Raw genomic sequence first — 13,608 nt, 5'->3', positions numbered from 1 at the left:
TGTTGTTATCTGAGGGTGAAATCCTCTTGATCTTTTTCGGTTTTCTCTTCTATGGGGATGACGAGGGATTTTTGCTTCACGTCTGGTTTGGTTACTGGGGGATTTAACTTCTATGAAAAGTGCTGTTTTTTTTGTCTTTTGTACTATAGTTGGAGTTATATTGCCCTAGTCTTGTGGGGATTTCTATTGAGAGGCTTGTTTTATCCTCGGAGCGGGTGATAAAGTTTTTCTTCCACATCCTGAGGTGGGGGGGGGGGGGGGGGAAACTGCCCCGCGAGGATTAATATTCAACAAGTTTAGCATCTGTAAACAGTTGAGGGTTGCGGTTGGGGCAGTGGTCTTGTTTATTTATTGGGTATCAATATGTATATTTGGGTGAAGTGTTGGGAGAGGGAGGTGATGGGGGGAGATATTTTGCTGATGGTGATTACAAGATTCTCTTTGTCTCACTCTGTGGGCGGGCCTTGGGTAGGAACTTGGCAACACCCTGATTAACTGACTCAGGGATGAGGGACGTGGGACGCGACCAATTCGGGTGGTTACCCGGACGTAAGGGGTTGGGTGGCCCAGTAAAAAAGTTGAGGGTTTTTGCTCATCTAAAGAATCTAAGTGCTGGTGTGGTGTTTTTACAGGAGACCCACTTGTGGATAATGGATCAGACCAGACTGCGGAAGGGCCAAAATTGTGCCAAATTGTTGTGACGATGTGACATTTAATAGAATGGTGTCTTCCATTCCTGGCATAGATACACACCAGCTGATCTTTGGAGGGAATTTCAACCGTGTTTTGGATTTTAAACTAGGCCGATCCAGGCCTAGATCATTCGCTCCCTCGGGGGTGGCAAAGGTGCTCCAGGCCTTTATGGAATAGATGGGGGGTGGGGGGCAGACCCATGGTGGTTTTTTCACCCCGGGACAAGGATTTCCGTTCTTCTCCCATGTGTATGAAGTCTATTCCAGGATTGATTTCTTCTTAATGGGTGGGTTAGAATCATAGAAGTTTACAGCATGGAAACAGGCCCTTCAGCCCAGCCAGTCCATGCCGCCCAGTTTTTACCATTAAGCTAATTCCAGTTGCCCGCACTTGGCCCATAACCCTCTATACCCATCTTACCCATGTAAATAGAATCATAGAAGTTTACTGCAGAATCAGATAAAAACAAGGGGAGGTGGGAAAGCGTGGGAAAGTTCCTTCTACCCTGGGTGCCGAGAGCAGAATACTCGGTAATTGTCAACTCGAAACTTGTCAACTTCATGGACTTGGCCTTGGAAACAAATTCTAATCGGCGCCCATCGTGGATGTAGCACTGCTGCCGGCCAGGGGGTTTTGTGAGCACATGCCCTGGACCATGCCCATGCCCAGATGAAATAGGAACTGCTCTGACTCTCCCCCCACACTGTGAAAAGCCCTTAAATTGGTTGTAAGGGGGAAGGTAATCTCCTTTAAAGCACATTTAAATCCGACAATGAGGTTGACGTGACAACGGCTGGTGAGTGCGCTGCTTGAGACGGATCGTCAATATTCATCTGACCCCCATCCCGGAGTTGCTTGCAAATAGGAAGAAGCTGCAAGCCCAGTTTGATTTACTGACCATTGAGACAGTAGTGACCAGTTCCGGCGCTCGAAGGGGATTTTTTAATGAATATGGGGAGAAGGCCAACTATCTTCTACCTCAGCGGCTGAGGCGGCAGGTGGCTTCCGGAGAGATTATACAAATTAAAAACTTGGACAGCAGTTTGGTTTCTGCTTCGAATTAGGTCAATGCGCCTTTGGCCCTTTTATAGGCACCCCTATAGGACAGAGCCCTGGGGAATAAGTCAGTCACGTCGCCATTTTTAGATGGATTGTCCTTTCCAATGGGGCAGAGAGAGAGGCAGGAGGAGTTAGAGGTTTGGTGAGCCCAGAGGAAGTTCTGAAAGACATCGTATCGATGCAGTTGGGTAAACACCTGGTCCTGATGGGTTTCCCGTCAGATTTTACAAGAGGTTTATGAGCCAGTTAACACAACTGATAGTGGACATGGTCAACATTTCCTTGTCACGGGGTCCTTGCCCCCGACGCTCTGGTTCTGGTAGACCCATTTCTCTCCTGAATATCAACGGCAGATTAATAGCGAAGGTGTTGGTGCTGCATTTGGAGCCATGTGTTCCAGAGGTGGTAGCGGATTACCAGACAGGTTTCAGTTAAGGTCAACGATTATCAGTGAATGTGTGGTGATTATTGAATGTTGTCCTTTCCCTCTCTTCGGTTTCCAAACCAGAAGTGATTGTGCGTTTTGACGCGGAGAAGGCATTCAACAGGGTAGAGTAGGAGTGTCTCTTTGAGGCCTTGGGGAGGTTTGGTCTTGGGCAGAAGCTGATTTTGTGGGTCTGACAGCTCGACAGTGCTCCCATGGCCAGTGTAGACACCGAACCCGGGATATTTCTCATTGAGTAGGGGTAATAGGCCGGGATGTCCTTTGTCATCACTCCTGCTTGCTCTGGCGATTGAGCAGTTAGCAATAGAACTGAGATCCGCAGATAAATGAAGGAGGATCGAGCGAGGGGGAGGGGGTAGCATAGGGTGCCCCTATATGCCGACAACCTGCTTCTATATATTAAGGACCCAATCTCCTCTAAGGATGAAATAATGAAGCTACTCAGGTGCATTGGCTCCTTTTACAAATACAAACTGAAGCTGGAGAAGAGTGAAGGGTTTCAGGTAACTCCCTACCACCCCGGCGAGATGAACTGATCTGGGGGTTTTACCTATTCCTCTTGCCAGAGGAAGCTTTTGTTATCTGGGTATCCGGGTGGCCCCCGAGTGGACATGGCTCCATAGATTGAACTGCGCTGGTCTAGTGAGCAGGGTGAGGTCCAACTTGTGGAAGTGGGATAATCTCCCTCTGTCCTTGGCTGCAGGACCCAGACTATAAAAATGAATATTCTCCCAAGGTTTTTATTTCTTTTTCAGTACCTCCTGATCTTTCGCCCCAAATCCCTTTTTGCTAAGATTAATAGATTTGAGGCTTCTTTTAATTGGGCGAAGACCCCAAGATCCAAAGGGCTTTCCTTCAGAGGGACCAGCAGTCTGGGGATCTGACCTTTCCCATTTTACTCGTTCATTATTGGGCGGCCAATATTGAGACGGTATTGGGATGGTTTGGGGAGCCGAGCACCACGGGGGACAGATGGAGACCAACTCCTGTAGGGGGTCTAATCTAAGGGCTTTGGCAACGGCCCACTTCCCTTTTCTCCGATGAGGTTCTCCTCGAATTTAGGCGGTTTAGATAGCATTACAAATTGGGACCAGTGTCATTGCTGGCCCCTATCTGTGGCAGCCACCTATTTGCTCTTTCGGGTTCTGACGCAGCGTTTTGGGTCATAGGATGGGAAGGTCCTTGGGATATTCAGGGATATGTTTGTGGAGAGATGGTTTACTAGTTTGGAGGTATTATCGACAAGGTTTCAACTTCCATTGACAAACTTGTTCCGTTACCTGCAGGTCTGTGATTTTATTCGAAAGGCTTTTCCCACATTCCCCTCACCTCCGTTGCCCTCTTTGTTGAGTAGGATTCTATCACTGGCAGAGCAATATCTATGGCAAATTTTGTCAACGGAGGTGGCCTTGCTACACAAGGCACGGGAAAATGGGAGGGAGAACTGGGACCTATTTTAGACAAAGATGTGTGGTATGAGGCCCTTCGTAGGGTAAATTCCATGTCCTCCTCTGCAAGACTCAGTCTGATTCAGCTCAAGGTAGTACATAGGGCACACCTAACTAATGTTAGGTTGAGCAGTTTCACTGTGGGGGTGGAAGACGTGTGTGAGAGAGGTTCTTTGGGACCAGCTAATCACACTCACATGTTTTGGTCATGTCCCAGGATGGTGAGCTTTTGGGCCTCCTTCTTTAGCACCATGTCAGCGATTCTTAACGTTGATCCTAGAGCCTTGTCCTTTGGTGGCCATCTTCGAGGTATCGAACTTGCCGGGTAATGGACGGGGGTGAAGATGGGTTCTCACATTTGCCTCGCTAATAGCCCGGAGGCTGCTCCTTGGAAACTAGGCCACGAATCCCCGAAGTAAGTTAATTTATACTCACTGCTCCGTCCTCCGGGACTGCTCCCTGGAGATTAGGCCGTTAATCTCCTAGGTAAATTACTTTATACTCAATGCTCCGATACTATGCGCTCCGAGACTGTGGGAGAATGTGCAGACTCCGCAGAGACAGTGAAGCCGGGAATCAAACCGGGTCCCTGATGCTTTGAAGTAACAGTGCTAACCACTATGTCCTGTGCTGGGGCATAGATTTGAGGTAAGGGGCAGGAGGTCTAGAGAGGATGTGAGGAAAAATGTTTTCACCCAGGTGGTGGGACACTCACTGCCTGAAATGGTGGTGGAGGCAGGGACCACAGGAGGCCATTCTGCCCAACGAGCCTGCACCGGCCCTTTGAAAGAGCATCCAACCTAGGGTCCACTCCCTGCCCTATACCCGTAACCATAACAAGGCTACAGGCCAAGTTCTGGAAAATGGGATGAGAGTAGATAGGTGTTTGATGGCCGATGTGGACAACGCGGGCAGCACGGTAGCCTTGTGGATAGCACAATTGCTTCACAGCTCCAGGGTCCCAGGTTCGATTCCGGCTTGGGTCATTGTCTGTGCGGAGTCTGCACGTTCTCCCAGTGTCTGCGTGGGTTTCCTCCGGGTGCTCCGGTTTCCTCCCACAGTCCAAAGATGTGCAGGTTAGGTGGATTGGCCATGATAAATTGCCCTTAGTGTCCAAAATTGCCCTTTGTGTTGGGAGGGGTTACTGGGTTATGGGGATAGGGTGGGGGTGTTGACCTTGGGTAGGGTGCTCTTTCCAAGAGCCGGTGCAGACTCGATGGGCCGAATGGCCTCCTTCTGCACTGTAAATTCTATGATAACCATTAGTCCAAGGGCTTCTTTCTGAGCTGTAAACATTTTATGAGTCGAAAGTGTTTACGTTTTTAACTCAATGTGCCTTAATTGCAATGGGGAAAGCCTTCGCACGTTTGAGACGTACACCTCTAGGGCGGTTAGAATGCGGGAGGGACAGGCGGCGGAGCTGAGACTCGAACCCGCGCCCTCGAGGACAGGACTCCCGGTTTAACCTCCTGCTGAAACGCATGCGCGGGATGGCCGGCCGCGCGGCATCCAGGGAGTTGTAGTTTCCGGAATGAGCCGCCGACGTGTCCCGGCGCGTGCGCACTCGCCCGAGTCTCGTGAGCTGACGGCGGCTAACGGTCCGTAAGGTGAGGCCGGCGGCGGGAACCGGAGCGGCGGGAGCGGCGGGAGCGGCGGGGGCGGGGGCGGGGAACCCGGGGGCCGGAAATAACGGCAGCTCCTTATAGTAAACGCGTGTTTGACGCGGGAAAAACGGTGAGAATTCACCCCGAGTGTCGGTGCCCCCCCCCCCCCCCGGGTGTCTGTACCCCCCCCCGGGTGTCTGTACCCCCCCCCCCCCCCCTGGGTGTCTGTACCCCCCCCCCCCCGGGTGTCTGTACCCCCCCCCCCCCGGGTGTCTGTACCCCCCCCCCCCAGGTGTCTGTCCCCCCCCCCCCCCCCCCCCAGGTGTCTGTACCCCCCCCCGGGTGTCTCTACCCCCCCCCCCCCCAGGTGTCTGTACCCCCCCCCCCCCAGGTGTCTGTACCCCCCCCCCAGGTGTCTGTACCCCCCCCGGGTGTCTGTACCCCCCCCCCGGGTGTCTGTACCCCCCCCGGGTGTCTGTACCCCCCCCGGGTGTCTGTACCCCCCCCCCCCGGGTGTCTGTACCCCCCCCCCGGGTGTCTGTACCCCCCCCCCCGGGTGTCTGTACCCCCCCCCCGGGTGTCTGTACCCCCCCCCCGGGTGTCTGTAACCCCCCCCCCCGGGTGTCTGTACCCCCCCCCCGGGTGTCTGTACCCCCCCCCCCCCGGGTGTCTGTACCCCCCCCCCCCGGGTGTCTGTACCCCCCCCCCGGGTGTCTGTACCCCCCCCCCCCAGGTGTCTGTACCCCCCCCCCCCGGGTGTCTGTACCCCCCCCCCCCCGGGTGTCTGTACCCCCCCCCGGGTGTCTGTACCCCCCCCCCCCGGGTGTCTGTACCCCCCCCCGGGTGTCTGTACCCCCCCCAACGTCCCGGGTGTCTGTACCCCCCCCCCCCGGGTGTCTGTACCCCCCCCCCCGGGTGTCTGTACCCCCCCCAACGTCCCGGGTGTCTGTACCCCCCCCCCCGGGTGTCTGTACCCCCCCCAACGTCCCGGGTGTCTGTACCCCCCCCAACGTCCCGGGTGTCTGTACCCCCCCCAACGTCCCGGGTGTCTGTACCCCCCCCAACGTCCCGGGTGTCTGTTCCCCCCCCCCGGGTGTCTGTACCCCCCCCCCCGGGTGTCTACCCCCCCCCCAACGTCCCGGGTGTCTGTGCCCCCCCCCCGGGTGTCTGTACCCCCCCCAACGTCCCGGGTGTCTGTTCCCCCCCCCCGGGTGTCTGTACCCCCCCCCCCCCGGGTGTCTGTACCCCCCCCCCCAACGTCCCGGGTGTCTGTTCCCCCCCCCCGGGTGTCTGTACCCCCCCCCCCCCCAAACGTCCCGGGTGTCTGTACCCCCCCAAAGTCCTGGGTGTCGGGCACCAGTCTCGCTGCAGGTTTGGAGCAAGAATTTGTTTACATCTGGATTGAAGAGGAGCTCTTGGGGCTGAAGGGATTGATGGATATGGGGGAAGGTGGGTTCAGGATATTGAACTTGATGATCAGCCGTGATCATAATGAATGGTGTAACAGGGTCGAAGGGCCGAACGGCCTCCTCATGCTTTTTTCTATCTATGTTTCTGTGCACTATCAAATAAGGTGGAACATTCTTGAGGGGTTGGTTGAAGGAAAAGGTGGGGAGAGGAGTTAATGAAGTATATCATTATCCTGGGCTTTATTGACAGGAGCATCGAGTATAGGAACAAGGAGGTTACGTTGGACGTAGATAGACTTCAGCTGGGATATTGTGCACAGTTCTGGGTGCCACCCAATAGAAAGGTTGTGAACGCATTGGAGAGAGAGCAGAAGAAGTTTACAAGAATGGTTCCAGGAATGAAAAACTTCAGTTATGAGGCTAAATTGGAGGGTTTGGGACTGTTCTCCTTGGAGAGAAGAAGGCTTCGAGAAGATTTGATGTTCAAAATCATGAGGGGGCTGGACAGAGTAGATGGGGAGAAAATGTTCCCACTCGCAAAAGGATCAAGACGAGAGGGTACAGATTTAACATGATTTGCAAAACAGCAAATGTGATGTGAGAAACAACTTTTTCAGACAGCGAGTAGTGCAGGTCTGGAATGCACAGCCTGGAAGTGTGGTGGAGGCAGGTTCAATCGAGACATTTAAGAGGGCATGAGATGATTATTTGAATTGGAGTAATGGGCAGGGGTGCAGGAAAATGGCACTGAGTCACGACGCTTGTTTGAAGAGCTGGTGCAGACACTTTTGCACCATAACAATTCTGAGATTCTGCGAACATAGATAACATAAAATAAAGGGTATATATCTTAAAAATGTGCGGAGCAAAGGGACCTGGGTGTATATATCTGTGTGGGTTTCCTCAGTTCTGCTGAATGTATTCAAGACACAGTTAGATTTCAGCCAGAGTATTGTGTACTATTCTGGTGCCACACTATAGGAAGAATGTGAATGCATTGGAGAGAATGCAGAAGAGGTTCACACAAATGGTTCCAAGGATGAGGTTGGATGGTTTTCCTGGGAGAGAAGAAGGCTAAGAGAAAATTTGATAGAGGTGTTCAAAATCATGAGGGGGCTGGACAGGGTAGAGCAGTAACTGTCAAGAGAGCATTTTGATTGTTTGAATCAAAGCAATGTGCATGCGAATGGTGAAAAGGAAGGAGAATGGCACTCGGTCACAATGCTCATTTGGAGAGCTGGTTCAGACACCAGGGGCCAAATGGCCTCTCGCGTCATAACAATTCTGGGAATTAGTACATCATAATGTATAAAAGGACACAAACATGCGCTGCACTTAATGTGTGTTTTTCCACCAAATGAGTCATATCTAATGCCACCCAAGTTCTGAATGATGTGATATTTGTGCTACAGTGAATTTTTTGAACCCTCTAGCTATCACTTGTTATCAAAGAAAGTGGGTAGCTCAGTTAAGCAGATAATTTTGTAAAACCATTGTTTTTGCCAGCACAAGAATAATATATTTATATGTTCCCTGGCTGATAGATGAGTGGCCCCAACGGTTCTACTAAATAGTTTTTCAGTTGATTAATCTAGTTTGAATAAAGGGCGGAGCTGCTAATTGCTCTGTCTACATATTAGCTGACCCATTTCCTTGAGTGTCAAATTCCACATGCTAACTCTGTTGTGCATAATGTGACCATTAACATAGTGGGTGTATGACAATGAGATGGGCGTTACTCTGCAGTGATGGCAGTCTTGTTCATGGACTGGATGCAAGTTTTAAAATGCAGCAGAAGATTGAATAAAGCTGACAATAGAACATAGAACGATACAGCGCAGTACAGGCCCTTCGGCCCACGATGTTGCACCGAAACAAAAGCCATCTAACCTACACTATGCCATTATCATCCATATGTTTATCCAATAAACTTTTAAATGCCCTCAATGTTGGCGAGTTCACTACTGTAGCAGGTAGGGCATTCCACGGCCTCACTACTCTTTGCGTAAAGAACCTACCTCTGACCTCTGTCCTATATCTATTACCCCTCAGTTTAAAGCTATGTCCCCTCGTGCCAGCCATTTCCATCCGCGGGAGAAGGCTCTCACTGTCCACCCTATCTAACCCCCTGATCATTTTGTATGCCTCTATTAAGTCTCCTCTTAACCTTCTTCTCTCCAACGAAAACAACCTCAAGTCCATCAGCCTTTCCTCATAAGATTTTCCCTCCATACCAGGCAACATCCTGGTAAATCTCCTCTGCACCCGCTCCAAAGCCTCCACGTCCTTCCTATAATGCGGTGACCAGAACTGTACGCAATACTCCAAATGCAGCCGTACCAGAGTTCTGTACAGCTGCAACATGACCTCCTGACTCCGGAACTCAATCCCTCTACCAATAAAGGCCAACACTCCATAGGCCTTCTTCACAACCCTATCAACCTGGGTGGCAACTTTCAGGGATCTATGTACATGGACACCTAGATCCCTCTGCTCATCCACACTTCCAAGAACTTTACCATTAGCCGAATATTCCGCATTCCTGTTATTCCTTCCAAAGTGAATCACCTCACACTTCTCTACATTAAACTCCATTTGCCACCTCTCAGCCCAGCTCTGCAGCTTATCTATATCCCTCTGTAACCTGCTACATCCTTCCACACTATCGACAACACCACCGACTTTAGTATTGTCTGCAAATTTACTCACCCACCTTTCTGCGCCTTCCTCTAGGTCATTGATAAAAATGACAAACAGCAACGGCCCCTGAACAGATCCTTGTGGTACTCCACTTGTAACTGTACTCCATTCTGAACATTTCCCATCAACCACCACCCTCTGTCTTCTTTCAGCTAGCCAATTTCTGATCCACATCTCTAAATCACCCTCAATCCCCAGCCTCCGTATTTTCTGCAATAGCCTACCGTGGGGGACCTTATCAAACGCTTTGCTGAAATCCATATACACCACATCAACTGCTCTTCCCTCGTCTACCTGTTCAGTCACCTTCTCAAAGAACTCGATAAGGTTTGTGAGGCATGACCTACCCTCCACAAAGCCATGCTGACTATCCCTGACAATGTGCTAAGCCTGATTAAATCCAACCAGCAAGAATGGATTCAGCAGTTAAGGAGCAAAGTTTCTAACAGATTGGATTGTTTTGGTGTTGGAAATGTTGAGCTCCAGAAAGTTTCAACTTGTTTGCAACTTGGGAAAAGCAGTCTGATAAGTATAGAAATGCTATCCTTATGGGAGGATTAGCATTCTGTGTCACAGTCTGGCATTACGTTGCAAGGCACACTGGATTCACATGGAACTTGTCTACTATTAACATCATCCCTTAAAAATGGAGGGAACACTAGATGAATGGACCAAATGTTTGCAAGAAATTTGGTACAGATGGGCTGAAATGCAAAATTGCTTCTAAGCTCATGGCTTCTGCTGTACTTATTTCCTTTGTGTGTTGGGTTTCATAGTAAATCAATAAATTATAGAAACGTTTTTAAAAAACACATAACCTCAAGGGTCATTGGTGATGGGCAATAAATACTGTCCTTGGTAGTGATGGCCACGCAGAACACCATGAATAAGAACACGAGTTAGATCATGGCCTGTCAAGTCTGATCCACCATTCAGGATGATCATGGCTGACTGGGCTTCAGCAACACAAGAATCTTAAAATTCCTGCAGTGCAGAGGGAAGCAATTCAGTCCATCAAGTCTGCACTTATCCCCCAAAACAGTATAGTTCCCAGGCCCATGCCCTATCCCTGTTACCCCACCTATCCTTTTGGATAATAAGGGGAATTTAGCATGGCCAATCTACCTAACCTGCACGTGTTTGGAATGTGGGAGGAAATCTGAGGGAGGAAGCCCATGCAGACATGGGCAAACGTACAAACTCCACACAGACAGTCAAGGTCAGAATTGAACCCAGGTCCCTGCGCTGTGAGGCAGCAGTGCTAACCACTATGCCACCCCTTGATCTTTTAAGAGACCAAACATCTGTTTATCCCAGCCTTATCCTACAATCCTCTGGGATAGAGAATTCCACACTCTGTGAATTAATTTTTAAAAAGTACTGTTGGTATGCAAGTAGGCCGTGAGTCTGCTCTGCCATTCAGTAGGAGCATGGCTGAACTCCAACATTAACTCTACTTATTGGTCTTGACCCCAAATTTTTAGATGTCTTTAGTGAGATAGAGACAGCTCCTAAACCTGCCTTCCTCACTACCTGTCCTCTTTATAAGTTTCTCCTTAAAACCTCAAAAGGGCTGATTTAGTACAGTGGGCTAAACAGTTGGCTTGTAATGCAGAACAAGGCCAGAAGCGCAGGTTCAATTCACGCACCGGCCTCCCCGAACAGGCGCCGGAATGTGGCGACTAGGGGCTTTTCACAGTAACTTCATTGAAGCCTACTTGTGACAATAAGAGATTATTATTACCTTTGGTCATTTGTGGGAGGAAATTGACTGTGACTTGATATCAAAAATATTTCTATGGATCCCACTCTTATTAAGCACTTTGGGAAGTTTTACTCTGTTAAATGCCCGATATAAACGTAGGTTATTGATGGATACTTGAGTATTTTTGTCATTGGTTAGCCTCTCGTGGCACATAGTTTGCTGGGTGACAGCAGTAGCTGAGGTCTACCATTTATATATAATGCCTCTAACGTAGGAAAAATGCCACTGATTGCTTCACCAAGATTTGACACCATCTCCGTTCACATCCTGTATATAATAATGATCTTTATTCTGTCCAAAGCTGGAAGATCACTGGCAGGAGTTGTTTAGGGTAATCTCTAAAGTGGTGCGCATGAAACTGGACCCTGGCCCTCAGGAGGCCATATCGGGGTGTCGGACCAACCAGGGTTGGAAACAGGCAATGGAGGCTGATGTAGCCTTCGCCTCGTTGACCGCCCGAAGGCGGATCCTGTTTGGGTGGAGATCAACCTCTCCACCCTGTGCCCTGGTGGCGGCGGGACCTGCTGGAATTCTTAATGCTTGAAAAAGTCAAATTTGAACTGAGGGCAAGTATGGAGGGGTTCTACAATTCATGGCCGTTATTCATTATGCTCTTTCGAGAATTGGATCACATCGAACATTAGGGAGGGGAGGGGACTATATGTGTAAATGGTGACTATGGGTGACTCCTGATTCCTTTTTGTCATTTGGTTATGTTAACATGCGAGCCAATGTCTGGGGTTTGGTGGGAGGTTGTTATTGATATGGGGATTGACATTACATTTGTTACTGATTATTGTTTATTGCTGGTGTAAATATGGGGAAAAATGTGAAAAAGGAGGAGAATAAAAAATATTTAAAAATAAAAATAATGACCTCTATTATCACAAGTAGGCTTACATTAACACTGCAATGAAGTTACTGTGAAAATCCCCTAGTCGGCACATCCCGACGCCTGTTCAGGTACACAGAGGGAGAATTCTGAATGTCCAATTCACCTAACAGCACGTCTTTCGGGACTTGAAGGGAGGAAACCGGAGCACCCGGAGGAAACCCACGCAGACACCGGGAGAACGTGCAGACCCCGCACAGTGACCCAAGCGGGAATCGAACCTAGGACCTGACGTTGTGAATCAACAGTGCTAACCACTGTGCTACCATGCTGCCCACAACGTGGCGTCCACTGTGTATGTGGGCCTTGTAGCGGCCATTGTTGGCCAGTTTCCATTTCCAGTTCTACCTGGACCTCTTCAGGAGACTGAATCACTAATCCGCGATCCTGTGGAATGTTCTGTGCTGAACTGTAAATCTAGAACCCTGCTTCATTTAGTTACTCTGGTTAAATCTAGAACCCTGCTTCATTTAGTTACTCTGGTTAAATCTAGAACCCTGCTTCATTTAGTTACTCTGGCCGTGGCATGATGCTGGCTTGAAGAGTGAAAGATTGTTATCAATATTCTATTTTCTCATGACTAGCAGACCTAGCTTCTCTGCAGTCCCCTGGGGAATTGATATCTATTTGCCAACCGATTAAAATCGGTTAGGCCTACAGTGAGCAAACTACCCGTTTAAGGTCACAATCTTCGAGTCCCTTCAATGTTTTATATGACTATCCAGCCATCTTACATTTAAAGTCCCATTCAAAGCATTATATAACGCCTTTTAGGAATCCATTTCAAACTTGGAAAATTAAATTGCTGGCATTTTATAATGAGCAATCCTGTGTCAATGGTCCGGGTGCTCTCAAAATGCAAAGGACGGGTTTTGTAAGCTCCTATAAATCTGCACCTCTTATAGGTAACCTGAATGAGATAGCATGCCAAGGGACTAGTATACCAACAGCATGTGGCACTGGGGAAATGTGTTATGCCCATCATGTTCACTTCAAAAACTGGTAAATTCAAATGGTTGCATTTAGACTAGAGCTATCCGGATGGTTTGTCTACAAGTTAGGAGTTGCACAGAAGGGAAAAGGCAAAGCAAGAAAGGTTGCCTCATACATAACCTGTTTGTAAATGGGAGTATGAAATCTTAGCAGCCCGAGTGAACGTCTGGAAAGTAATGTGGAAGTGACTGGTTGTGTGAAGACTGTAGGCTTGATGGTCAGTTATGTTTCAAATTAGTTTAAACTAATATTTCAATTTCGGCGGGAGAACAGCTGGTGAGTCAGTTTCAGCGGGAGCAGTGCGTAAGTGGCTGCTGGGAGGTAAGTCTGTCCTTGTCCTGTCCACTTGTCTTTGCAGGGGCAGGCCAGTCGATTTCGGCGGGAGTGGAGCTGGCTGGTTAGTCAATTTCAGCAGGAGCTGAGAATTTTTAAAAAAAAAAATTAGTGTTTTAGGCGGGAACAGGAAGTCGACCCGCGGACGTCTGGGAAGACCCTCACCAATAAATTCTGGTGGAGAGGAAACCCGAGACACTACACGTGTAGTGTCTCCCACCCGCCCTCCTCCTCTAACCTAATAATAAAACCCATTGGTCTGAGGTA

At 49.4% G+C, this 13,608-nt stretch overlaps 1 protein-coding gene across 3 annotated transcripts in view; it reads left to right on the top strand.

Annotated features, from left to right (window-relative positions):
- The first annotated feature begins 5,188 nt into the window (after positions 1-5,188).
- LOC140394883 (secretory carrier-associated membrane protein 4-like) overlaps positions 5,189-13,608 on the top strand; it is a 63,593-nt gene continuing 55,173 nt past the window's right edge. Inside the window, exon 1 of one of the 3 annotated variants that reach the window (XM_072482036.1) lies at positions 5,189-5,252. The gene's annotated coding sequence lies outside the window, so the exon portion shown is untranslated. Of the gene's footprint in view, positions 5,253-5,294; positions 5,380-13,608 lie in introns of those variants that run through there. The other 2 variants (XM_072482038.1, XM_072482037.1) reach the window with 2 other exon arrangements.

This window comes from Scyliorhinus torazame, chromosome 18, assembly GCF_047496885.1.
Source record: "Scyliorhinus torazame isolate Kashiwa2021f chromosome 18, sScyTor2.1, whole genome shotgun sequence".
Classification (NCBI taxonomy): domain Eukaryota; kingdom Metazoa; phylum Chordata; class Chondrichthyes; order Carcharhiniformes; family Scyliorhinidae; genus Scyliorhinus; species Scyliorhinus torazame.
The sequence above is the reverse complement of the archived record's forward strand: the minus strand, read 5'-3'. Positions and strand labels throughout refer to the sequence as shown.